The sequence below is a fragment of the Notamacropus eugenii genome, chromosome 4 (genome assembly GCF_028372415.1).
Source record: "Notamacropus eugenii isolate mMacEug1 chromosome 4, mMacEug1.pri_v2, whole genome shotgun sequence".
Classification (NCBI taxonomy): Eukaryota; Metazoa; Chordata; class Mammalia; order Diprotodontia; family Macropodidae; genus Notamacropus; species Notamacropus eugenii.
In genome coordinates this window covers 109,365,085-109,392,817 of record NC_092875.1, presented here as the reverse complement: position 1 = coordinate 109,392,817, position 27,733 = coordinate 109,365,085, and the positions used below count along the sequence as shown (strand labels likewise).

The 27,733-nt window shown below is 39.4% G+C and overlaps 1 long non-coding RNA gene and 1 pseudogene across 1 annotated transcript; one reads left to right on the top strand and one right to left on the bottom strand.

The window, feature by feature from the left end:
• Positions 1-36: 36 nt before the first annotated feature.
• Positions 37-25,896, bottom strand: LOC140500474 (uncharacterized). Its single transcript, XR_011965751.1, has 5 exons — positions 24,992-25,896; positions 23,731-23,950; positions 15,038-15,283; positions 5,655-5,886; positions 37-4,175 (listed from the first exon to the last, which is right to left on the bottom strand). It is a non-coding gene; the product is annotated as an uncharacterized lncRNA (long non-coding RNA).
• LOC140500471 (pleckstrin homology domain-containing family B member 2 pseudogene) lies at positions 9,084-14,291 on the top strand (annotated as a pseudogene).
• Positions 25,897-27,733: the final 1,837 nt, after the last annotated feature.

The window sequence follows — 27,733 nt, the reverse complement described above, 5'->3', positions numbered from 1 at the left end:
ATATATATATATATATATATATATAATATTTCCTCCAACTATCCTAATAGTGAGAAAACTCAAGGGTTGCAAATATCTTTCCATGTAGGAATCTAAACATTTCAACTTTGTAAAGCCCCTTAGGATTTCTCTTTCCTGTTTACCTTTTCATGCTTCTCTTGATTCTTGTATTTGAAACTCAAATTTTCCATTCAGCTTTGGTCTTTTCAGCAAGAATGCTTGAAAGGCTTGTATTTCATTGAACATACATTGTTCCCCCAGAAATAGCATACTCAGTTTTGCTGGGTAGGTGATTCTTGGTTTGAATTCTGGAGTTTCTCTGACCTCTGGAATATCCTATTCCAGTATTGTGTAAATACAATCAGGTCAACACAAGATCTAGTAGCTTTTACATTATAGCATCTCTCCTAACTCTTGTGTTATCCTTACAGTATTTCCACAACACTATAATTGTTTCTTTTCTGACTGCTTGAATTATTTTTTCTTTACCTGGGAACTCTGGAATTTGACTACAATATTCCTGGGAGTTTTCTTTTTGGGATCTCTTTCAGGAGGTCATGCATAGATTCTTTCAATATTTATTTTACCTTCTGGTTCTAGAATATCAGGGAAGTTCCCCTTGATAATTTCCTGAAAGATGATTTCTAGGCTCTTTTTGTTAATCACGACTTTCAGGTAGTCCAATAATTTTTAAATTGTCTCTCCTCAATCTATTTTACAGGTTATTTGTTTTTCAGTGATATATTTCACAATGTTTTCTATTTTTTCATTCTTTTGGTTTTGTTTTACAATTTCTTGATTTTTTATAATGTCATTAGCTTTAATCTGTTCCATTCTAATGTTTAAGGAATTATTTTCGTCAGTGAGCTTTTGGACCTCTTTTTCCATTAGGCCAATTCTGGTTTTCCATACAGTCTTCTCTTCAGTTGCTTTCTGGACCTCTTTTGCCATTTGGGTGTTTTAAGGTGTTATTGTCTTCCATTTTTGGGGTGTCTCCTTTAGCAAGCTATTGACTCATTTTACATGATTTTCTTCCATCATTCTCATTTCTCTCCCCAATTTTTCTTCTGTTTGTCTTACTTGATTTTCCAAATCCTTTGTTAGGTCTTCCAGGGCCTGTGACCAATCATATCTCTCTTGGAGGTTTTGGATGTAGGAGTTTTTCCTTTGTTATCTTCTGGCTATATGTTTTGATCTTCCTTGTTACCAAAGTAATATTCCATGCTTTTGGATTTAATTACTACTTTACTCTATTTATAAGATGTACTTTTTTTGCTTGCTTTCTAGGTGTATTCCTTCTACATGTTTATTCCTTTTATTACTATTACTACTGCTACTACTAGTATTGCTGCTCCTATAACTACTCCTACTACTGCTCCTACTACTACTATTGCTGCTAATGCTACTACTATTACTACTCCTACTCCTACTCCTACTTCTACTACTACTGTTACTACTACTACTACAATTACTACTATTCCTATTACTACTACTACTGCTACTACTGCTGCTGCTGCTGCTGCTATTACTACTACTACTCCTCATACTACTATTGCTGCTACTACTACTCCTACAATTACTACCACTACTACTACTTCTGGTACTACTAGTAGTACTACTGCTCTACAACTAGTATTTATATTAAGCATTAAGATATTAAATTTTTAGATCCTTGCAACATTTCTGCAAGGTGGGACATATTATTCAGCTTTTGCAGATGAGCGAACTGAGACTAAGAAAGTTTAAGTGACTTGATCATGGGCACATCACTAACCATTTTCTGGGGTAGGATTTGTACTCAGGTCGTACTGACTCCAGCTCAAGCTCCCCATCCACTTCATCACCTAATCCCAACATTTATAGGTTAACTTTCCTTACAGATTTCCTCCTTTAACAACTCTTCCCTCCATGTTCCCTGTTTTCTTTAGGTGTTGATTCACTTTCCTTTTTCACCACTTAATAACTTGACAGTCACACCTAAGTATTTTCTCTGAGTTCTCTAAGCAGCAGATAGGCAGATTTATCCAACTTTTCTATTCCTTCTGTCCTTACCAATGTGTCTCACTTTCCTTTTCTTATTTGCTATACATTCTACATTTCCTTGAGTTTTTTCCTCCCTTCTGGAGAATTTTTCATTGATCCTTCTCAATCTGCAGTCCTCATTAGATGGTTTCCAGCTTTCTTCCATCATCTCAAATCTTCCTTCCATTTTTCCACAAATTCTCCTATATTTCAGCTCCCCAAATTCAGTCTCTGGCCTTCTTCATCCCTCCATCTAAAGTCTTTTCTCTCTTCTTTTTTTCAATATATCCTTTTCATTTCCTCTTCATTTCTGATCTGCTAGTTTTGAAGCTCAGTTCCTGGGAATGTGGTGGACACAATATTCCAGATTGTTGGGTGAAAAGTTTGCTTGCCATCACCACTTCCTGCATCTGGTATAACTCTTGAGTCATGCTCTCTAAATAATATGGCTGTTCCTAAATCAGGAGCTGTCAAGGTAGTGTTGATTCTCTTAGGAAACCTCTCATGTGATCTCAGATATTTCCTTTTCTCAGATGGATGTCGTATTTCCTTGCCATCTTCTCATTCCAGTAAATGGTAGAATGGTTTTTAAGCATTCTCATTAGTAGCAATTACTGCAGATGATGTACATGTAGATGATAAACATCCCCAAATGTTTGATAAAATTTAACTAATACTATATTTACTCATATGTCTCATTCTTCATTTGAAATTCTCCCCAAAATGCCTATAGCATGATTTGCTCAACAATATCTTCCTCCTAGTCACTAGACACCTGCTACACACACCACCTGTCCAGCCCCACCACTGGACCTCTTTCGAGATGATAGAATCTCCAAAGCACAGGAAACCCAAGGTTGAAATGAAATGAACAGTACTACAGGAGCAATTTGCCTGTTGACACACCCAGAACAACTGGTATGATGAAGAAGAATATTAGTGTGGAAAAAAGTATTGAGAAGGTTTTCACTATGGACTTGAGCTTTCCACAGATGCCAATCAATTGAAAAATAACATCCCAGAGACAAAACCTCACCATGAAGAGGCCCCTTAGCAGATCACAAGCTTTTAAACTAGGTTGAGGGTTCACATCTACTGAAACTTCTTCTAATTAACCACCAAGCACTTTGAATTTCATCCTCAAAAGACTAAGCAATGTAATTATTCAATAATATGTGTAAAAAATTTTGAAACTTTCAAAGTTATATATAAATGTAACTTCAATCAACTCAAGTAGGATTAAGGTAGAAACAGCTTGTGAGTTATTTTTTATAATCAGTTGCTTAACATGACATTGTAGAGGTGAAAATGGATCATTCATTTAAAATAGAAAAACAGGGTATAAATACATTAACACCAAAACAAGTTTCAGTACCCACAAGTCAACCAAGTTAGGTCACCAGAATTTCTCTCACATCCACCTTACAATCTCCTCTATCCCTTCTACCTTGCCCCCTACTCTCATCCTCAAACCTGCCCCCCACCCAGGTATTGAAGTTTCTTTCTGAGTCTAGCTGAGACCTAGGCCCCAACTCTAGGGGAGCTCATGGAGGGATCAATAACTCACCCATCTGATGACCACCAAGGGTGTCCCACGTTGAAGTCTGACGCACCTCAGATACACTGAGAGGGTAGAGGCGACTGCCACAACCACTCCCAACTGGAATGACTAAGGTCTTCCTGGACAAAAGGAAGGCTGTCCCATGCCAGGTGGGGAAACCTCCAGAAACCAAATCAGTCCTGCTGCTTGAGTGCTAAACTGCAGGTCCCAACAGGAGGACACAAACCCCTCCCCCTGCTGGGAGGTGACTGGCCATGCCTTGTTCTTCCCCTGTAGATGGGGTGATTGTCCTCCTCCTCCTCCTCTTCCTTCTCCTCCTGTCCTCATGCTTTTTCGTCTCACCATCCTCCTCTCCCTCATCTTTCTCTCATTATATTCCTCTTCCTCTTTTCCCTTTTCTCCTCCATTTTTTCATCCTCTCCTCCTCTCTTTCCAGTCCCTGCTTTCTCCTTGCATTTCTTTTTCTTTTTCCTTCTTTTCCTTATCTTCTTCTTCTTTCTTGATCTTTTTATGACCCTTCCTTTTTTCTTTTGTTCTTCCTTTTCCTTTTCTGCTTTCTCTTCCCCATCAGTCTTTAGGCATAGCATGGAGCCTAGCACAGATAAACAAGAACATAGTAATTGTTGTATCCATATATCTATTGAGATGGCCCCATTCCCAATCAATGACACTCAACTCCCCAACGACCTTGGCCCCATCCATCACACCCACACTCAAAAGCAGCACATGGATAAAAATTGTTTATCTGAATAATCTTATTCCTATGCAGTTGGATGGATGATAATGGCTATGAACAAAGTTAGGACTGAATGGTATATACTCCCTACCACCAGTATAAGTGATTCCCCACTAGCCAACAACCTCTCCTCCTTTGAGAACCTGTTCACAAAATGTCCAAACATAATTGCAGGGAGGCGTCAGAGTAATCCAGAATGGAACACTCAAGGATCTATAATAAGAAGCTCACCTGCACAGGAGATTGGCCCCAGGACCAATGTTCAGATACTCTGAGCCTAATTAGACAACAATGGATTCTTTGTTCTCTCCCTTCCTTCAAGGCTTTGAACCCTAGAGATAGGTCTCAGGGTAAGCAAGGGAGCAGCTCAGTGATTAAAGCCTGATGAAAGGCACACAACATGGCCCCATTCTTCCTTCACCTGCCTAGAACACAACTGGCTGCATCTGTATCAATTGTTATTTAGTAGGGAGTGCCTTCTGGTACCAGTCTCTGTAGACAGCAGCAGGCTGACTCAATGTTCAGTCATGATTTTTCTATCAATGGCCCCTAAAGATTCCCATAAACTTCAAAGGAAACTAGGCCTTATCACACCCGCCACTTAGTGAGAATTTCCTCCTTTGTAAAAGAACCAATGCAGGGTTTCTTTAAACAGGTGCCTGCCTGAGTACACTAGTGTTTGCTCACAAAGATGTTAATTTATCATTCTTCACTAACGGGAAGCAAGGACAAAGTATTTGTGCTTGATGTTAATAAGACAAATAAGAAAAGAGGAGTTAATGTATGAAAATTCATTTTATGTAGAGAAAATAATAAATTATCATTATATATGGCTTAATGGTTTGCAAAGTGCATTGTAGATGTTATCTCATTTCATAATGATTTGGTAACAGCCCTGTGAGTTAGGTGCAATTATTGTCCCTATTTTACATACAAGGAAACTGAAGTCAAGTGATTTGTCCAGGGTAACTCAGCTAGGAAATGTCTGAGGCAACCTCTGAACTCAGGTCTTCCTGACTCTAGGCTCAGCACCCTTTCCCTCTGGGCCACCAAGCTGCCATCCCTTCATTTTCAAAAGAGCAGCTCTGGACTGTCACAGCATCCTCCCATATTAATTATCCTTTTAACTTCCTTTTTCTTCCCCTTCTCCGTTCCTTTGACCCAACCTTTTCACATCACAGTTTATCAGATCTGTGCCCCAATCACAGACTTCCCTGTCCCACTCAGGGACAATCAGAAATCAGAGAAACTCAACTAAGCTCACTGACCGTATTCCCTCCTTCCCCAGACATGTTTGCATATAAAAATGGTCTTCCAGAAACCAAATCCACTTACCTTAGGGAATAAATTGCAGAGCGTTTCCAGCTCCATGCAAAGGAAACACTTTCTAACAACGAGGGCTGACCAAAATGCAATGGGTTTCTCAGAATCTTCACCACATTGATGATCTTCAAAGGTTTGAGATAACCATTGATTAGGATGGTGTTGAATAGTCTCTTGGCTGATGAGTTATATCAATTATTTGAGAGGAACTTTTGGTTTTCTTTCCAATACTGATTCTGTGACTCTGGAAGAACAAAAGTTTGAAATCTTTTAACTGGCTGACAGGAGTATGGAATTTGAGTTGAGAGGTCTTTCAGCATCTCTTAAAAGTCACAGGATATTGGTATGTATGTATTCTGCCATCAGTTAGTTCTTGGTTTTAAAGCATTAGTAAAGGCTATGATTGTCAGTTTTACATAAAATGGAGCAGATCCCAGCCCTGCCTTGGCCACCCAGCACTGAAAGTAGCAGATCCAAGCAGGCTTCAGGGACAGAATGTCCCACAGCACCCCAGATCCCTCAACCCACAAGTGTCAAATATCAGTGAGCAGATCCTTTGGACTGGCTGAAAGGGGAACATGATTTCCCCATACCTCAGGCCTGCTCAGGTGGCAGCAGGAGAGGCAGCAGCAGACAGTGTTCCCAAAGCAAGCAGTAGCCTGCATCCATTGTTGAAGGTCTCATCAGAAAGCCCCTGAGGGAAATGAGCCCTCTGTGGTGGCCCTGTCCCCACCTGAGCAGCTGATCTTAATCTCACACTGAATAGCAGCCTTGCCCCTGCCCAAAGCCCCTGAGGCTTGGGAGCAGCTCATTTGAATCTCAGTCCCCAGGTGCTGGCTTGATGGTCGTGAGGCCAGGTGGCAGTGGAGAGGATACTCTGAAGTCAAGTAAGTGGCTGGGAAAATGCCCAAAAAAGGGAACAAAAATAAGACCATAAAAGCTTACTTTCTTGAGGAACAGCTGTCTGCCCCCATCCTTTCAGATGAGAAAGAACAAGGCATACTGTCACAGGAAGTCAAGGCCTCTGCCTCCAAAGGTAACTTAAACTGCTCTCAGGCAATAGAAGACCTTAAAAAAGAATTTAGCAGCTTACTTAAGGTGAACCAAAAAATCTTGAGGAAAATAACAGTTTTAAAAAGAGGCTAACCCAATTGGAAAAAGACATCTGAAAAGCCATTGAGGAGAAGGAGGTTTTAAAAAGCAGAATTAGCCAAATGGAAGAGAAGGTTTAAAAGTTTATGGAATAAAAGAATGTGTTGAAAGAAAGAATTGAGTTCAGGGAAATGAATGACTTTGAGTTAAACCAATCAGTTAGTAGACAAAACCAAAAATTTGAAAATATAGAAGATAACGTGAAACAACTCATTGGAAAAACAACTGGTCTGGAAAATAGATCCAGGAGAAATAATTTTAAAATGATAGGACTACCTGAAAGCCATGATCCCAAAAGAGTCTAGATATTATTTTCCATGAAATTACCAAGGAAAACTACCCTGATGGTCTATAATCAGAGGGCAAAATATACATTGAAAGAATCCAGTGATCACCTCCTGAAGGAGACCCAAACAGAGAAACTCGTAGGAATATTTCAATGTTTCAATAATTTCAATATTTCAAAAATACTCCTAGGAATATTCCAAATTTCAGAGTTTCCAGATCAAGGGGAAAATACTGCAAGCAGCTAGAGAGAAACAATTTGAGTACTGTGGAAATATAATCAGCATAACACAGCATCTGGTAGCTTCAACATTAAGGGATTGAAGGGAATGGGATATTTCAAAAGTCAAAGGAACTGGGATTGAAACCAAGAATCACCTACCCCTCAAATCTGAGGATAATACTTCAAGGGAAAAAAGGGTCATTCAATGATATAGATGACTTTCAATCATTCATGTTGAGGAAAAGACCAGATCTGTATAGAAAAATCTGACTTCCCAAGACAAGAATCAAAAGAAGCATGTAAAGGAAAACAGGAAAGGAAAATCATAAAAGAAACACAAAAGTGAATCTTGAACCAAGTAAATGAGAGCTGGTTTGAGTCCTGATCTCCAGACTCTAGACAGAACAGTTCTGCAGAGATGACCCTGTGGTCCATAAATAGAGGGTTATTTGTTTAGGACACTGACTCCCTAATGAGCCCCCAGACAGCACACTAAATGTGAATGTGCTATCTAAAAACAGAAGTGAGCTTAGGTCCCTCAGGTGACTCTCCTCACCAGCCAGTCCCTGTAAAGCCGCCAGTGGAGGTGACCTAGCCCAGGTCACTTCAGATTTCATCCTGTGTTGTTACTGCACAAGGTTCCTGTCTGAAAACACACTCAGGAGCCAGCAGTGGCACCGCAGTATCTTCAGACTCTGGTGAGAAAACGGGTGACCTCAGAGGAGACTCAACAAAGCATGTGTGGGGATAAGGGAACAGAGAGACAGGGCACAGAAGGGAGGGTGAGTGAGGGAAGAAGAAAAGGAAAGGGAGCACTGCATGTTTGGTAGTGTAAGACTGTAATGTTCAAGTTATGTGCTGTCCCTGAGGACACAGCTATTTCAAGGGAAAGACATGAAGTTCAATCACATGATAAGAAAAATGACAGCAGCTCCCCCCCCCCCCCAACAATCCAAGCAGGGCATATTCTCTCATAAATAGACACAGTGTGAGTGGGAAGAGGATGGATCTATGAGGATCCTAACTAAAGGGCAACCTTGTAGGGCATGTGTGGTGCTGGGTTCTAGGTGGAGGGGCAGCTGACACTTGTGATGTTGCAGAATAACTCATGTCTTCTCATTTGGCCTGTTTCCTGCTCAGTATGGAGTCTGCTAGACACATTGCTCCACATGTTCTCCTTGTGTTGTGGTGGTTGCTAGTCACATCCTCTCAGCTGGGTCTTTATCTGATGACTACATACATATACCTTGGTACATATATACATATATATATGAGTATGTGTGTACTCACCTAAACATATATATATATAAACCCACCACAACACACACACATACACACATGTGTGTATGTATATATAAAATATTCCCTCCAACTATCTTAATACTGAGAAAACTCTCAAGGGTTATAATTTTTTTTCCATGTAGGAAAGTAAACAGTTCAATTTTGGTAAGTCCCTAATGACATCTATTTCCTGTTTACTTTTTCATGCTTCTCTTGATTCTTCAAAGGAAGTGAATCCAATATTCAAATGAAATGCACAATACTACATCATTGGCATGTTGACACACAACAGAAAAACTGGTATAATCCAGATGAATTTCAGTGTGGAAATAATTCTTCAAAACTAATTGACTATTGACTAGAGCTTTCCACACATGCCAATCAATTGACAAATAAAATACTAGAGAAAAAATGTCACCATGAAGTGGCCCCTTAACATCTCACAAGCTTTTAAACTTGGTTGAGTGTTCACATCTACTGAAAGTTATTCGAATGAATACCTTGGCCCTTTGAATTTCTTCCTCAAAAGATTAAGCCAGTGTCCAGTAGGGAAGAGCCCGAGCAAGTGCATCCGTCATTTGTCATTCTGACCAGACTCCCACATGAGTTTCGTGGCCAACTGAATTCTCCAGAAGGTGAAAGGATGGCATTTGTGAAGAGTGGTTGGCTGCTTTGACAAAGCACGATCTTGAAGAGGTGGAAAAAATCCTGGTTCGATCTGTGGTCAGATGACCAGCTAATTTATTATGACGACCAGACTAGGTAGAATGTAGAAGATTGACATGCTGGTGGACTGCATCAACATCCAAATGGAAAATGAGTGCTATGATTTTTCAGGCTCCTGAGGGTTAGCCAAAAGACCGCATACTGCAAATTGTTTTCCCTGATGGGACAACTATCAATCTTTGTGCACAAAGTGAAGATGATTGCTTGGCATGGAAATTTGCACTCCAGGATGCCAGAATAAATACAGCTTATGCTGGCTCAGCAGTCATGTATGATGAGACTGCTGTTGCTCCATCTCCTCTTCCTTGTACAGCTTATGCCACACAGTCTCCAGAGGTATTTGGCTATGGTCATTATAATGGTGCATAGCCTCCAGGAACTCAAGTTATCTATGCCTACTAATGGGCAGGTTTATGCGATACCATACCAGTATCCATATCCAGGACCTTATGTACAGCAGCCTGTCAACCATGTCATCGTCTGTAAGCATTACTGGGATCACGATGGAGACCTGGCTCTGGGAATGCTGACTGGGGCACCACTGGCACGGCCTTGGGATCTTTGTTCTGGGTCTTCTAATACATCTTTGCATTTGTATTTTCCAAAATCTGTATTTTATTTCCTGTGTGCCATAATAATATCCTCTTTTAATACAAAGATTTTTAATGACAGTTGCAATAGTACTTTTAAAGACATCTTAATGATAATTAGTCAGTATAAATTTCAAAAGGTAGTATTGTAAGTGTGCTATTCTTTTGAAATATGAATTAAAAGGATACTTGATCATTTCAAACTCTTTTATAGAACTTAGTTGTATAAGAAAGACTTACTTGAGCTGATTCATTTTGAAGAACATTATCCCTGCAGTTTTAAATGCAGAGCATAAGAGATAGCTTTGTCAACCATCTTAGAAGTATGCTGCTCATATAATGACCCCTGAATATCTGATTATTTCTGGCAGGGAAAAGCTCAAATAATCCAACTGCTAGTTCACAACTTAAGAATTAACTGTGGAACAATCTAGGTGTTGCTGTTGGCATGGCAGGGTGGTAAACTATGCACCATAAAACAATATTGACCTTTTGCACCACATACTCCAAAGAATAGTACCCAAGGCAGTGCTAACACTCCATGTACCTCTGCAGTTGGCTCTATCATTATCCAGTGGTGCTCTCCTGGTGGTCCTGTTTTCTTTGTTGTGAAGGAATTTATTTAATCCTGGAGATTGGAACTGAGAGGTTTCTTGTCAAGAGCTGCCATTCAGGACAAACTTGTAAACAGGACTGGAAACCTATTGTTCTTTGACATAATTCTGAAGCACAGAGAGTTGTAAAAGCAGTTTAGAGGCTGAAGTGATTGGTGTTTGTTTTTCTTTTTGGAAGTCAATACTACCTTTGCATTTAAAAGATGGCAGACGTGACTTTTCCCTCCTTAATATAATCTTTTCTCATGGATCATTTCATGAAATCTGCTTTCCTGTACTTGAAAACCCAAAATGTATTATGTTCCAAATCGACACTTATTTGAAAATGAGAAAGCAATAGGAGGGAAACGGGGGCTCAGGGAAAGAATGAGACGTACATTGTTAGTGAGCAGTCATTCCAGAATTTTTAATGGTGGGATTGCCTCATATGTAGATTGCACATATTTTTTGTTTCTGCTATTATCCATAGTTCAGGCATTTTTGCTTCTTCCTAAACTTTTAATTGAGATTGACTTAAAACCTAATACTTAAAACAACTATACTTAAGGTATCAAGGACATAGGATGAGAGCCATGTTTGTAATATTGAAATAACTCAAGATCATCTTAGGTTACACTTTAAAAATGATGATATCTCTCTCTGAGAGATGTAAAACACTGATGATTGCACTGTCATGATTAACCAGAGTTATGTTAAAGGAATGGAAGCAATTGAACATACACATGGTTATGGGTGGAAAGATAGCTCCTCTATTTGAACAAGTAGACTGGCACATTTGTTCTCATTAATTCCCATCCAAAGCTTACAATTTGTGAGTATGTTTCTTTGGAACTCAGTGAAATTATGTACAAGAACAAAACAATCAAAATCTATAAACCCAAAACACACCAGAAGACAAAGACCATATGGTGATTTGATCATTACTTCATTTGTTAAAGAAATATTTATTGAATGCCTGCCATGCATAAGACAAAACTACAGTCCTATCTTGTGTCCTAATTTATATATGTCTTTCCCTATTTTCTATGATGTGGGGCTTTTTTCTTTTTAAATCTCATTTTAGAGTTTGAGATTTTCCCCTGTCCCCTATGTAGTGATGATAATTCCCATTAAGTCCATTCTTCGTTATATGCATTCTGTTTTATTTTTTGGATGACTGATAACCTATCATTGATTCCTTCTAGTTTACTACTTCTATATCTGATGAAACTTAACACTCCATGTCAAATTGAAATCCAAACCAACTATATAATGAACTCCTGGATACTTGGCAGTTCCCATAGGCCTTTTCTTTCTTTCTTTTTTAACTACAGATGTCTGCTTCAGCAGACAAGAAATGTACGAGTGCCATCTTACTTGGTATTTGACAGAGGAGGGAAACGTCACAAGAGGTCTGATTGTATAATCGCTTAATACTTTAAAGTCATTGCCATTAAGGCTTTGAGCTGTATTTAATAAGAATATCAAAATAATAACAATTTAAACAATGTAGTTAATGGGACTCTTCTAAAGCACTCTGAATTGAAGGGATATATTTTCAATTGAACAGCTTTGAATGTTGCAAAAAAAGATTAAGCTATGTTTAGAATTAAATAATATGTGTAAAGGAGGTTGGAAACCTTAAATTTACATATACATGTAACTTCATCCAACACAAGTGGGGTAAAGGAGGGACAGCATGGGAGTTATTTTTTATAATCAATTGTATACTGTACACTGTAGAGGTGAAAATGGATCCTTTGTTTAAAATAGAAAAACAGGGTATAAATACATCAATAAATTAATGAATTAACTGATTAAATTAATTAATTAACAAGGTATAAATACATTAATAACAAAGCAGATTTCCATGCCCATGAGTCAGCCAAGTTGGGGCACAAGAAATTCCCTCACATCTCCCTCACAGTCTCCTCTATCCCTTCTAACCTTCTCCCTAGTCTCATCATACAGCCTCTCCCTCACCTCCCTCACCTCCCCCGAACCCCCAGGTACTAGAAGTTGTTTGTGAGTCTAGCTGAGACGTAGGACACAGCTCTAAGGGGCTCATGGTGGGGTCGATAACTCACCCATCTGATGACCACCAAGGGTGTCCCATGTTGCTATTTGGGTCCCCTCAGACACAATGAGAGTCTAGACACAACTGCCAGGAGCACTCCCAACTAGGAAGACCAAGGTCTTCCTGGACAAGGGGAAGGCTAGCCCAAGGGAAGCCTTCTTCTCCTTCTTAGATCCTTTGAAGACTGTGCTCTTCAAACTCAGGCAGACCCTTTCTGAGCTCTCAGGTCTCTTTGTGTTCTCATGGTATCCAGTGACAACGCTTACATAATAAGGGGAAAACTGACCAGTCCCTGAAGACTTGTAATCAGAATCTTTGAACTGGAGGTAGCCACCTGACTTAGGCCAACTGCCTCCAAATATAATTGAGTACAAGGTATTTTCCTTTGAACACATGGCAACAACAGTTTGGCATTTTATATTTTTCTGAGGTCTTTTTCACTTCTGGCTCTAACTATGGGAGGGCCTGCTCCCTATCCTCCCCCTTTGCCCTCATGCAAATTAGTTAAGCCCTCCCAGATTGATATTTTTGTTATAGTCAATGGTCAATTAGGTCATCTTTTGTCTGCCTTTTGACCTAGGTCTGGCCTCAGTTCAACTGAGGCCTGGGAAAGATCTTCATTTAGAAACACCAAGGTCATCCACTGCTTCCTTAGTCATCCCTGCTCATGTTGACTTTGTTCTTACCACAGGCCTTTGATGACTAAAGAAGAGTGAGGGTGACAATTTTGCACAGCTTTACCTCACTTAAATACAATACCCAAAAGAGGACCAGCAAACTTAGGCTACCCACCTCAGAGGGTTGCTGGCAGAAAGGTGCTTTCCAACCTTAAAGCCTACGGCAAGTAGAGTCACTTTCATCTACCTAAAGGGCTTGCACTATGGATGTCTGAATTAGTGTGCTTATTTCCCACCAAGATATATAGAAAAAGACTCAAAGATAGACACACACACTGCAAGAACTTTTCATCCATCTGGGCACAGTGGTTAGATTTGAAAGGGGGACTTGGTTGGATTCTGTTGGTTCAGGGTACTGCAGACTTCAGATCAATGACACTCAACTACCCTTTCACCCCCATCCATCATACTCACACTCAAGGGTAGCACCTGGATAAAAAATGTTTATCTGAATAGTTTTATTCCAGGACAGTAGGATGGATGATAATGGCTATGAACAAAGTGAGGAGTAATTAATAGATACTCCCTGCCCTCAGTATAAGGGATTAGCCTCTAGCCAGCAGCCTGTGCTCATTTGGGAACCTCTTTATAAAATGTGAAAACATAAGTGGAGGGAGGGGACAGGGTAATCCAGACTGGAACACTCAGGTCTCTCTACTAACAAGCGCACATGTACACGACGTTGGCCAGCAGGACCCATGTTCAAATACCCTTAGGATAATGAGAAAATCTTTGATTCCTTATTGACTACCTTCCTTCAAGGCTTTGAACCCTTCAGACAGGACTCAGGTTAAGCAAGGTGGCACCTCAGTGATAAAAGCAGAATGAAAGCCACACAACATGGCCCCAATCTTCCTTCACCTGCTTTGTCCACACCTGACTGCATCTGATATCAATTGTTATTTAGTAGGGATGGTCTTTGGGTACCAGTCTCTGTTGACAGCAGCCAAGGACTGGAGAGCAGGGTGATTCAATGTGCAGTCACAATTTTTCCATCAAAGGCCCCCGAAAGATCCCTTTGAACTGTAAAGGAAACTAGGACTTATCAAAGTAGCCATTTAGTGGGAATTTCCTCCTTTCTAAAGGTAACAATGGAGGGTTTCTTTAAACAGGTGGCTTCCCTAGTGCACTTGTGTTTGCTCACAAAGATACTAAGTTTGAATTTTTCACAAACTGAAACCAAGGATAAGGTACATCTGAATGATATTAAGAAGACAAATAAGGAAACATGAAAAGGGAATTTAATTTATGAAAATTCATTTTATCTACAGAAAATAATAACCACTTACATAGGGCTTAAAGTTTGCAAAGTGAATTGTACATGTTACATCATTTGATTTTGATAAGAGCCCTGTGAGGTAGGTGCAATCATTGTCCCCATTTTACACACAAAGAAACTGAAGTCAAGCAATTTTTGCAGGTCAGCCCACCTAGGAAATGTCTGAAGGAGGTTGTGAACTCATGTCTTCCCCACTCTAGGCTCTGCATCCTTACCTGGTGGGTCACCTAGCTCCAATGCCTTCATTTCCAAAAGAGCACTGCTGGATGTGCACCATATCCTCAGATGTTATTCATCCTCTTTCCTCCTTGTTTCTTCCCCTTTACACTACCTCTGATCTACCCCTATCACATCAAAATTTACCAGGTCTATGTCCCATTTACAGCCTTCCCTAGCCCCCTCAGGGACAACCAGAAACCAGAGAAACTCAAGTAAGCTCACTTAATGTATTTCACCCTTCCCCAGACATGCTTGCATATAAACAGGATCTTCTAGAAACAACATCCACTTACCTTCAGGAATATATTGTCAAGAGTTTCCAATTCCATGCAAAGAAAAGACATTTTAATAATGAGGGCTGTCCAAAATGCAGTGGGATTTCTCAAGGCATCATGGGTGATCTTCACCATAGTGGTGATCTTTAAAGGACTGAGATGACCATTGATTGGGAGTATTGTTGAAGATTCGTTTTGTAGATAATTTTTGTGAATTAGTTGGCAGGAACTTTGGGTTTTCCTTCCAATATTGATTCTGTGACTCTGGAAAGATAAAAATTTGGAACCTTTTAGCTGGCTGACAGGAGTATGGATTTTGAGTTGAGAGGTCTTTCAGTATCTCTGAAAAGTCACAAGATATTGGCAGCCATGTATTCTACCCTAAGTCATTTCTTAGTCTTAAAGCTTTAGAAAAGGTTGATATTCCTTCCATGATTATATGTCAGTTCTAGGTAAAACAAATTCCTTAGGAAAATATATAACAAAATCAGTTGTTAGGCTATTAGCACAATAGCTAGCCTTGTGAAATGTCACTGTTGGAGGAAATATGAGAGGAAAACTTGCGTGAATAAGTGTATTTAGTTGCAAAGAGGCCCTCTGGAATATGGTTCCATTTGCATGAAGAGGATGCTTTTGAAAGAGGGAGTCTTTTTTACAGTGACATTCTTGGAAAGAGTTTTTTGGTAAGGATTCTCTTGAAAGAAGGAGGGTTTTTATGTTAGTTTTATTAGGAATGCTAACTAATCAACTAAGAGGAAATATTTTATTTAAATATTTTTGGTATGATGGGGAAGAAAATGGAGAAAGGAAGGGAGAAACTCTTTGGAGATGATATAATAAATAGGTATTAAATGTTTAAATGGCTTATAAAATATCACCTCTGAAAGACGAACAAATAGGAGCTTTGGGCTACCTTTTCACTGAATAATCTCTTCTCATTGGCCTTCTTTGTGTTCCAGTGGCAATGTTGGCTGCCTGGAGCTGCCTGGAGACAGGCTCCCTGGCAGCCTTACTTCCCCCTGGCATCAGGGGAGGATGCAGGGATTATACTCAGGCAATTTATTTTCACTTTTTCTTTTCAGTCTCGTTCTGTTGTCTCTTGATCTCCAAATAATACGAGGAGCCTATGGCAACCTGCGCGATGTAAATGCCATCCAGGATTTTCACTTCTTGGGCCATGGTTGGAAGACTTGGACTTGTGATTGCCATAGCCCAATTCATGGAAGGTTGGGAGAGGCCCCAGCTGATGGTGCTCTCATCTGCTGCTAAGATAATACCGATCTGCCCACAAGCTGAGCTTCTTTATTTTCTATTACTTTATTTGTTTTCAGTGTTCTACCTTCACTTACGTAATTTGAGTATTTTCCCCCTCCCTTCCTCTCCTTCCCCCCTAATTTTCCCCTCTCTTCTTGACACAGTATACAAGTTTATATAGGTTCTACTCATACGTTCCTATGAAATACATTTTCACCTTAGTCATGTTGCAAAGCAGAATTAAAACGAATGGGAGAAATCATAAAACAAATGAAAACGTAATGCAAAAGAAAATGTTTTGCTACATTCTGTGATCGAATTCTGTAGTTCTTTCTCCAGATGTGGAAGGCGTTTTGCCTTAAAAGACCATTGGGACTTTGTAAAGTCCTTCCATTGCAATGAAGTTCTAAGTCTAGCAGAAAAACTACTCGCACAGTATGGTTCTTGCTGTGTACAAAGTTCTCCTGGTTCTGTTCCTTTTGCTCAGCATCAGTTCATCTAAGTCTTTCCAGGCCTCTCTGAAGTCTTCCTGTTCATCATGTCTTATAGCGCAATAGTATTCCATTTCATTCATATTCCACAATATATTCAGCCATTCCCCAATTGATGGGCATCCCCTTGATTTCCAGTTTTTGATTACCACAAAGAGTGCTGCTATAAATATTTTTGTACATTTTTGTACCATTTTTATGATCTCTTGAGAATATAGTCCTAGAAGTCGTATTACTGAGTCAAAAGGTATGCGTATTTTTTTAGCATTTTGGCCATAGTTCCAAATTGCTCTCCAGAATGCTTGGATCAGCTCACAGTTCCACCAACAATGAATTAGTGTTCCAATATTTATCATCTTCCTGTTTTGTCACATTAGCCAATCTGATAGGTTTGATGTGGTATTTCAGAGTTGTTTTGATTTGCATATCTGTAATCAATAGTGATTTAGAGCATTTTTTCTCATGACTATACATAGGTTGAATTTCTTACTGTAAAAGCTGCCTATTCATATCCTTTGACCATTTCTCAGTTGGGGAATGATGTGTATTCTTGTACATTTGATTTAGTTCTCTGTATATTTTAGAAATGAGACTTTTATCACAGATACTATGCAAAAATTCTCAGTTTTCTGCTTCCCTCCAAATATTGATTGCATTGGGTTTGGTTGTGTAAAAACTTTTCAGGTTAATGTAATCAAAATTATCCATTTCGTACCTCATAATGCTTTCAATATCTTCTTTAGTCAAAAATTCTTCCTTTCTCCATAAATCTGATAAATACACTATTCCTTGCTCCACTAATTTGTTTATAGTATCAATCTTTATACCTAAATCATATACCCATTTGGAGCTTTTTCTTGTGTATGGTGTCAGGCATTGGTCTATGCCTAGTTTCTGCCACACTGTTATCCAGTTTTCCCAATAACTTTTGTCAGACTGTAAGTTCTTATGCCAGAAGTTGGGGTCCTTGGGTTTATGAAACAGAAGATTGATATATTCATTGATTCCTGTGTCTTGAGTATCTAACCTATTCCACTAGTCTGCCTTTCTATTTCTTATCCACTACCAGGATATTTTGGTAATTGCTGCTTTATAACACAATTTGAGATGGGATAGAGCTATTCCACCTTCCCTAGCATTTCTTTTCATTAGTTCCCTTGATATTCTGGACATTTTGTTCTTCCAGAGGAGTTTTGATATTATTTTTTCTATCTCTAGAAAATGATTATCAGATAGTTTGATTGGTATGGCCCTGAATAAGTAATTTAATTTAGGTAGAATAGTCATTTTTGTTATATTAGCTATGCCTACCCAAGAGCAAGTGCTGTTTTTCCACTTACTTAGATCTGAGTTTATTTGTGCAAAAAGTGTTTTGTAATTGTATTCATATAGTCCTTGGATTTCTTTTGGGAGGTAGATTCCCAAATATTTTGTAGTGTCTACCCTAGCTTTAAATGGCACTTTTCTTTCTATCTCTTGCTGTTGGGCTTTGTTAGTAATAGATAAAAATGGAGAAGATGTGTGTGGGTTTATTTTGTAACCTGCATCTTTGCCAAAGTTGTTTATTATTTCAATAGTTTTTTACTTGAATCTCTAGGATTCTCTGAGTATATCATTGTATCATCTGTGAAGAGTGTTAACTTAGTTTCTTCTTTGCCTGTTCTAATTCCTTCAATTTCTTTTTCTTGTCTTATTGCTACAGCTAACCTTTCTAGAGCCATATTGGTTAATATTGCTGACAATGGCCATGCTTATTTCATCTCTGATTCTTATTGGGAATGCATCTAACGTATCTTGATTATTCACCTCCTTAACTGCTTTCTTGTTTGTTCTGAGGGTAGACTTCTCCAGTTCAGAAAGGGAGAGGTTGAGGTCCTCCACTAGTATAGTTTTGCTGTCTATTCTTCCTGAAACTCCTTTTACTTCCCTCTAAGATTTCGAATGCTATACCACTTGGAGCATATGTGATTAGAAATGATATTGCTTCATTGTCCATGGTGTGTTTTAGCAGGATATTGTTTCCTTCCTTATCTCTTTGATTAAATCTATTTCTGATTGTGCTTTTTCTGAGATTAGGGCTGCTACCCCTGATTTTTTTTTATATCAGTTGAAGCACAATATATTCCACTCCAACCTTTTACCTTCATCCTGTGTGTATCCCCCTAATTCAAATATGTTTCTTGTAAACAACATATTGTTAGATTCTGGTTCATAATCCATTGTGCTATCTCTCTCAGTTTTTTGGGAGATGTCATCCCATTCACATTCCCAGTTATGATTACTATCTGTGTCTTTCACTCTTTATATCTCAAACCCAGGTGGAAGAACTTACCATACTGAAATTAATCCTTTTATATTTAGCACATTATTCAAAGGCAATAAAGATCTATTCCATCCATTTTTTTCCATTTAAAAAAAATTCAGACCTGTATTTCTTCTTCTCAGGGTCTTCCTATGCTAAACACTGTCACTACCATCATCAACGGTGGTTCAACAATCTCATCTAGCAATTCCGTCAGTTCCCAGAGATGTCATTTTCTTAGGGTCCATGATTTGAATTCATCAAGGACATCTTTGGTCTCCTTATTTAATTGGCTAATGAAACAAATGTCCATATATTCATAAGTATAGAGTATATATTTGCTAAGTCGTATAAATTTCCTAATTAGTCATTTTCATTCTATCCTTTCTTCTTCAAAAGTTATTCTTAAACAGAGAAAAAACAAGTGACTTGATCATGGTCACATAGCTAATAATTGTCTGAGGCAGGATTTGAACTCAGGTCATACTGACTCCAATTCTAGCTCCCCATCCACTGCATCACCTCATTCCATCTTTTACAGGTAGACTTTCCTTACAGATTTATTCCCTTAAGAACTCTTCTCTTCATGTTCTCTGTTTCCTTTATGGGTTGTTTCATTTTAGTTTTTAACCTGTTAAAAACCTGACTAGCTATTTTCTCTCAGTTCTCTAAGCAGCACATAGGTAGACTCATCCAATTGTTTCATTCCTTCTATCCTTACCAAAGTGTTTCACCTTCCTCTTTGTACTTTGCTATACCTTCTGCACTTCCTTGAGTTGTTTTCCTTTTTGAAATTTTTTCCTTTATCCTTCTCCATCTGGAGGCCTCATTAGATGGAGTCCACCTCATCTTCCATAAACTCAAGTCAATCTTCAATTTTTCCTCAATTCTCCTAAATTTCTCCTCCCCAAATTCAGTCTCTGCCTTTCTTCACCGATCCATCTAAAGACTTGTCCATCTTTTTTTTCTTCACTTCATGTGTTTCATTTTCTAGTATTTCTAGATCTATTCCTTTGAAAACTAGGGTCCTGTAGATATGGTTCCATATTACAGATTTTTGGGTGGAAAGGTTGCATGCCATCACCACTTGCTGCACCTGACCAGGTCTTGAGGCATGCTCTATAAAGAATGCTGCTGCCCCTCAATCAAGAACTGCTCAAGGCGAGGTTGGTTCAATTAGCAGACCTCTTACGTGATCTGGGATTTGTCCTTCTCTGAGAAGGATGTTGTTGCATTTTCTTGCCATCTTCTCGTTGCAGTATAGATTAGCATAGTCCCCAAGCATTCTCATTAGTAGCAATGATCATAGATGATGGAATGCATACAAGCCCAAATGTTCAACAAATTTTAACTAATACTACTGTTCTTATTCACTCCCAGGCCTCACCTTGTATTTGCCATTCTCCCCAAAATATATACAGCAAGCCTAGCTCAACCATATCTTCCTCCTACTAACTGGATACCTGCTACACAATCCAACTCTTTAGCCCTACACTGGACTTCTCTGTAGACCACAGGATCTCCAAAACAAGGGGAGCCCAATATTCAAATGAAATGAGCAATACATCTTGGCATGTGGACACACAAGAGAACAACGGGTATAATCAGGAAGATTTTCAGTGTGGAAAAAATTCTTCAAAACTCATTGACCATTGACTAGAGGTTTCCACACAGGCCTATCAATTGTGAAATAAAATATTAGAGAGAAAAATCTCACCATGAAGTGGCCCCTGAGCAACTCACAAGCTTTTAAACTTGGCTGAGGGTTCACATCTAATGAAACTTATTCTAATGAATCCCCAAGCCCTTTGAGTTTCTTCCTCAAAGATAAAGCCATGTTCATTGTTTAATAAAATATGGAAAGGATTTTGAAATATTTATAGTTACATATAAATGTAAGCTCATTCAACCCAACCGGGGTAAGGGAGGGACAGCATGCAAGTAAATTTTGTAATCAATTGTATAACATTACACTGTAGAAGTGAAAATGGATCATTTATTTAAAAGAGAAAAATAGTAATAATGCCCATGAGTCAGCCAAGCTAGGCCACTTTAACTTCCCTCACAACTCCCTCCAAGTCTTCCCTATGCCTTCTAACCTTCCCTCTACACTCATCACCCAACCTGCCCCCCCCACCTCCCCAGGTACTGAAAGTTGTTTGTTAGTCTAGCTGAGACCTAGGCCCCAGCTATAGGGGATCTCATGGTGGGGTCAATAACTCACCCATCTGATGACCATCAAGGGGGTCCCACATTGATGTCTGAGTCATCTCAGATACAATGAGAGACCAGAGGCAACTGCCACTACCACTTCCAACTGGAATGATGAAGGTCTTCCTGGACAAAAAGCTGTCTGCTTCAAGCCAGGTAGGGAACCCTCCAGAAACAAACTCAGTCTTGCTGTTTGAGTGCTAAAGTCCTGGGCCCCAAAGGAGGGGAGGGGAACTGTCAAAGGCCACAAAACCCCTCCCCCTGCTGGGAGGTGACGGGCCATGCCTTTTTCTGACCCTGTAGATGGTGTGGTTGTCCTCCTCCTCTTCCTCCTCCACCCCCTGTCTTACTGCTTTTCCTCCTCTCTGTCCTCCCCTCCCTCATCTTTTTCCTCCTGACCATATTCCTCTACTTCTCCCTTTGCTCCTCCACTTTTTCATCCTTTCCTCCTCTTTCCAGTTCCTGCTTTCTCATTTCTTTATCTTTTGCCTTCTTTTCCTTCTTACCTTTTTCTTCTTTCTCACCTTTTTGTGCCTCTATCTTTTTTCCTTTCTGTTTTCTCTTCCTCATCACTTTTTCTCTTTTCTTTCTCAGCTTCCTCTGTCTCATCTTGATTTTTCCTTTTCTTCAATTTGCTTTTTTTTTTTATTTTCTCTTCCTATTTTTTCTCCTTTCCTTCTTTTTCCTAATCTGTTTCTTCCTCCAGGCAGTCTCAAAATCTCTTCTCTGTTCCCCATCAACATTTCCACCGAAATTAGAGTTTTTTCCTCCTACCTAAAGGATTTGCACCATGCATGTATGAATTAGAATTCTTATTTCCTGCCAAGATACACAGACAGAGATGCAAAGGTAGATGGACACACTGCAAGAACCTTACATCAATCTGAGCAAAGTGGATAGATTTGAAAGGGGGACTTGGTTAGATTTTGTTGGCTCAGAGTACTGTTGAATTATGTGCCTACATTTCCATGGAGCCACACCCAAATTAATAAAATTTCGTTATAGCATGGAGCCTAACATAGACAAACAAGAATTTAGCCAGCATTTTATCAATCTCTCTATTGAGATATCCCCATTCCCCATCAATGACACTGAATTTCCCATACTCCCCCCCCATCCTTCATACCCACATTCTAGAGTAGCACATGGATAAAAAATGCTTAGGTGAATAGTGTTATTACAGTGGAGATAAATGGAAGAAAATGACTATGAAGAAAATTAGGGCTAAGTGATGTATATCACTTATCTGAAGCATAAGTCTCTACCCCACAGCCTCTACTCCTCTATGTACCTGTTCATAAAATGTCAAAACATAACTGGAGGGATGGGACACAGTAATCCAGACTAGAATACTCAGGGTTCTATATTAAAAAGTTCACAAGCACAGAACCTTGTCCAGTAGGACCCCTGTTCAGATACCCTTAGGCTAATTAGAAAACAATTGATTCTTTGTTCTCTACCTTCCCTCAAGGCTTTCAACCCTAGAGATAGGACTCATTTTAAGCAAGGGAGCAGCTCAGTGATGAAAGCAGGATGAAAGTCACACAACTGGCTGCATTTGATATCAATTGCTTTTTAGTAGGAATGGCTGTTGGGTGCCACTCTCTGTTGACAGTTGCAAAGGACTGGAGAGCAGGATGACTCAATGTTCAGTCACTATTTTTCTATCAAAGACTCCCTAAAGATCCCTTTAAAATTTAAAGGAAACTAGGACATAAAAAACCAGTTATTTAGTGGTAATTTCCTCCTTTCTAAGGAACCAGTTCAGAGTTTCTTTAAGGTGACTTCCATAGTACACTCGTATTTGCTCACACAGATATTAATGTATAGTTCTTCACAAACTGGAAGCAAGGATAAAGTATTTATGAATGTTGTTGATATGACAAATAGGCAAATAAGAAAACATGATTTACTTTATGAAAATTCATTTTATGTACAGAAAATAATGAGTTACCGTGCATACAGGGCTTAAAGTTTTGCAAAGCACACTGCATAGCTTATCTCATTTGATGGTCATAAGAGCCCTGTGAGGTAGGCGCCATGATTGTCCTTATTTTACGTAGAAGGAAAGAGAAGTTAAGTGATTTGTCCAGGGTAACTCAGCTAGTAAACATCTGAGGCAGGATTTGAACTCAGGTCTTCCTATTCTAGGCTCAGCACCCTCACCATCTCAGCCACCTAGCTACCATGTTTTCATTTCCCAAAAGGCAGCTCTGTATATTCACAATATCCTCAGATGTTATTTATCCTCTTTCCTCCCTTTTTCGTACACTTTCCTCTGCCTCCAACCTAGCCTTATGACACCAACATTTACCAGGTTTATGTCCCATTCACAGCCTTCCCTGTCCCCCTCAGGTACAACCAGAAACCAAGGATACTCAACTAAGCTCCAAGTGTTAATGTATACACCCCTCCCCAGACATGTTTGTTTGTGAGAAACAAAATCGATTTACCTTAGGGAATAAATTGTAGAGAGTTTTCAGCTCCATGAAAAGAAAGACTTTCTAATAATGAGGGCTGTCCAAAATGCAATGGGTTCCTCAGGGCATCATGGGTAATCTTGACCACAGAGGTATCTTCACATGTTTGACGTAACCACTGAGAGGGGTATTGTTGAATAATCTCTTTGCTGATGAAACTTTGGTTTTTTCTTCCAATATTGATTCTATGACTCTGGAAAGACAAAAGGTTGAAATCTTTTAGCTGACTGACAGGAGTATGGATTTTCAGGGGAGAGGTCTTTCAGCATCTCTTCAAAGTCATAGGATATAGGCAGCAAAGCACTCTGCCCTAAGTCAGTTCCTGGTTTAAAGTTTTAGAAAAGGCTGATATTCCTTCTATGATTAAATGTCAATTCTAGATAAAATTTACTAATTAGGAAAAGCAATAAACATTCAATTGTTAGGCTATTAGCACAATAGCTCCCCCTGTAAAATGTCACCGTTGGGGTCAATATGAATGGAAAACTTGCATGAATAGGTGTATTTATTGGCATGGATTTAAATTCTCGATCCCAATTCAAGCACAAGATAAGAGATTCTGAAATAAGAAGAAACTTTCCATACTTAATGGGATATTCCTCAGTTAGATACTTGACCATATTGTCCCCTTCCCCTCACAATTTAGACCTACCTAGACCTTTTAAAAGCAGCAGCAAGAAGCATATGTCATATCCTGCTTTCTTTTCTCTCATTCACATACATTTTTCATTGCTAAACTCAGCTTACTCCCTCAGGGTTGGCCTTTTGGCAGCAGAGATAATCAGCAAGGATTCACATCTACTGGAACCCCCATGCTCTCTGAGTTTCTTCCACAAAGGATCAAGGCATGTTTATTATTAAATAATATGTGGAAAGGATTTTGAAAGTCTTAAAATAACATATAAATGTAAGCTCATTCAAGCCAACTGGGATAAGGGAGGGATAGCATGTCAGTAATTTTTTGTGATCAATTGTGTAACATTACACTGTAGAGGTGAAAATGGATCATTTACTTAAAAGAGAAAAATGGTTCAATGCCCATGAGTCAGCCAAGGTAGGCCACCAGAACTTCCCTCACATCCCCCTCCCAATCTCCCCTATCCCTTCTAACCTTCCCCCTACACTCATCACCCATCCTGCCCCCCTACCTACCCATGTACTGAAAGTTGTTTTGGATTCTAGCTGAGACCTAGGCCCCAGCTCTAGGGAATCTCATGGTGGGTCAATAACTCACCCATCTGATGACAATCAAGGGTGTCCCACATTGATGTCTTTGTCACCACAGATACGATGAGAGACAAGAGGCGACTGCCACTACCACTCCCAACCAAGGCCTTCCTGAGCAAAAGTAAGGCTGCCCCAAGCAAGGTGGGAAAACCTCCAGGAACCAAATAAGTCCTGCTGCTCGAGTGTTAAACTCTTGGTCTCAAGAGGAATAAAAAGGGACTCTCAAAGACTACACGACCCCTCCCTCTGATGGGAAGTGCCTGACCATGCATTTTTCTTCCCCTGTTGTTGGTGAGGTTGTCCTCCTCCTCCTCCTCCTGCTCCTCCTGCCTTCCTGCTTTTCCTTCTCCTTGTCTTCCCATCCCTCACCTTTCTCCTCAACATATTACTCTTCTTAATCTTCTCCCTTTCCTCCTCCACTTTTTCATCCTTTCCTTCTCTCTTTCCAGTTCCTGCTTTCTCCTTCCTTTTCTTTACCTTTTGTCTTGTTTTTCTTCTTATATCTTTCTTCTTTTGTGACCTTTTTGTGCCTCTTCCTTTTTACTTTTCTGCTTTCTCTTCCCCATCACTCTATCTTTTTATTTCTCAACTTCCTCTTTTCCTTCTTGGTTTTTTCTTTCTCCTCTTCAATTTGCTTTTTCTTATTCATTTTCTTTTCCTCTTTTTTTTCTCCTTTTTTTTCTTTTTGCTAATCCATTGCTTCCTCCTTGCACCTCAAAATCTGCTTTTATGAACCATCAACATTTATTTTTTCTTCCTCCTCCTTTTTTTTCTTATTTATTTAGCTCTAATTCCACAATTTCTTTTGTTTTCTACATTTTCTCCTCTTGCTCCCCCTACCCCAAGAGCTCCTTGGAAGTCTGTGCTCTTCCTCTTCAGGCAGACCCTTTCTGAGCTCTCAGGTCTCTTTGTGTTCCCATGGTATCCAGTGACAATGCTTACATAATAAGGGGAAAAGTGACCAATCCCTGAAGAACCCCAATCAGAATCTTAGAGCTGGCAGGAAACACCTGACTCAGGCCAGCTGCCTGCAATTGTATTTGAGGGTGTTCTATCCTTTCACCAAATGGCAAGCAACAGCCTGTTGTTTTTTATTTTTCTGCAGCCTTTTTCACTTCTTACACTAACTATGGCAGGATCTACTCCATATCCTCTCCCTTTCCCCTCAAGCAAATTAGTTAATTCAAGATTGATACTTTTGTGGTAGTAAATGGTAAATTACACCATCCTTTGTCTTACTTCTTACCTAGCTCTTGCCTCAGATTAGCTGAGGCCTGGAAAAGACTATGATCTGACAAGATAAAGGTCATCTATTGCCTCCTTAGTCATCCCTGCTCATCTTGACTTTTGCCTTTGATGACTAAAGGAAAGAGTGAGAGTGACAATTCTGAACAGCTATACGTCATTTAAATGCAAACCCAAGGAGAGGACCAGGAAACTTAGGCTACCCACCTCAGAGGGTTGCTGCAGAAAGGTCCTTTGAAAGCATTACAGCCTAGAGAGATTAGTTATTTCCATCTAGCTAAAGGACTTCCACATATGATGTTTGAATTAGTGTCTTTATTTCCTGCCACGATACACACATATACTCAAAGATAGAGAGGAACCTTCCTGCCATCTCTGCATAGTGGTTAGATTTGAAAGCAGGAGCTGGTTGTCTTGTGTTGGTTCAGGGTACTGCAGAATAAGAGGCCTACAGTTCCTTGGAGCCACACCCACATTGTCAAACTGTAGTTATAACTTGGAGCCTAACACAAGCAAATAACTTAGGAAGTGTTTTATCCATCTCTCTATTGAGATTCCCCATTCCCCATCAATGACACTCAACTTCTGCCCCACACACACCCCCACCCATCATACGCACACTCAAGAGTATCACATGGATAAAAAATGCTTACCTGAAAGTCTTATTCCAGTGCAGTAAGATGGATGATAATGGCTATGAACCAAGTTAGGTCTAAGGGATATATACTGCCTTCCTCCAGTATAAGTGATTACCCTTTGACTAACACCCTCTGCTCATCTGTGAACCTATTCATGAAATGTTAAACATGACTGGAGGGAGGGGACACAGTAATCCAGACTGGAACACTCAGGGGTCTATATTAGGAAGATCACATGCATAGGACATTGGCCAACATCACCCCTGTGCAGATACACTGTGGCTAATTAGAAAGCAATTGATTCCTTTTTGTCTGCCTTCCTTCAAGGCTTTGAACCTTAGAGACAAGACTCAGGTCAAGTAAGGGAGTAGCTGAGTGATTAAAGAAGAATGAAAGCCACACAACATGACCTCATTCTTCCTTGACCTGCCTTGTCTGTAACTGGTTGCATCTGATATCAATTGTTATTTAGTAGGGATAGTCTTCTGGTACCAGTCTCTGTTGATAGCAGCCAAGGCCAGGAGAGCAGGGTGGCTCAAGGTACAGTCATCATTTTTCTATCAAAGAATCCCTAAACATCCTTTTACACTGTAATGGAAACTAGAACTTATCAAACCAGCCATTTCGTGGGAATTTCCTTCTTTCTAAAGGAACCAATGCAGGGTTTCTTTAAACAGGTGACTTCCCTAGTACACTTGTGTTTGCTCACAAAAATATTAATTTTGAATTTTCCACAGACTGGAACCTAGGAAAATGTATATCTGAATGATGCTAATAAGACAAATAAGCAAGTAAGAAAAGAGAATTTAATTTATGAAAATTCACTTTAGAACAATAATAATGTTAATATTTATATAGGGATTAAT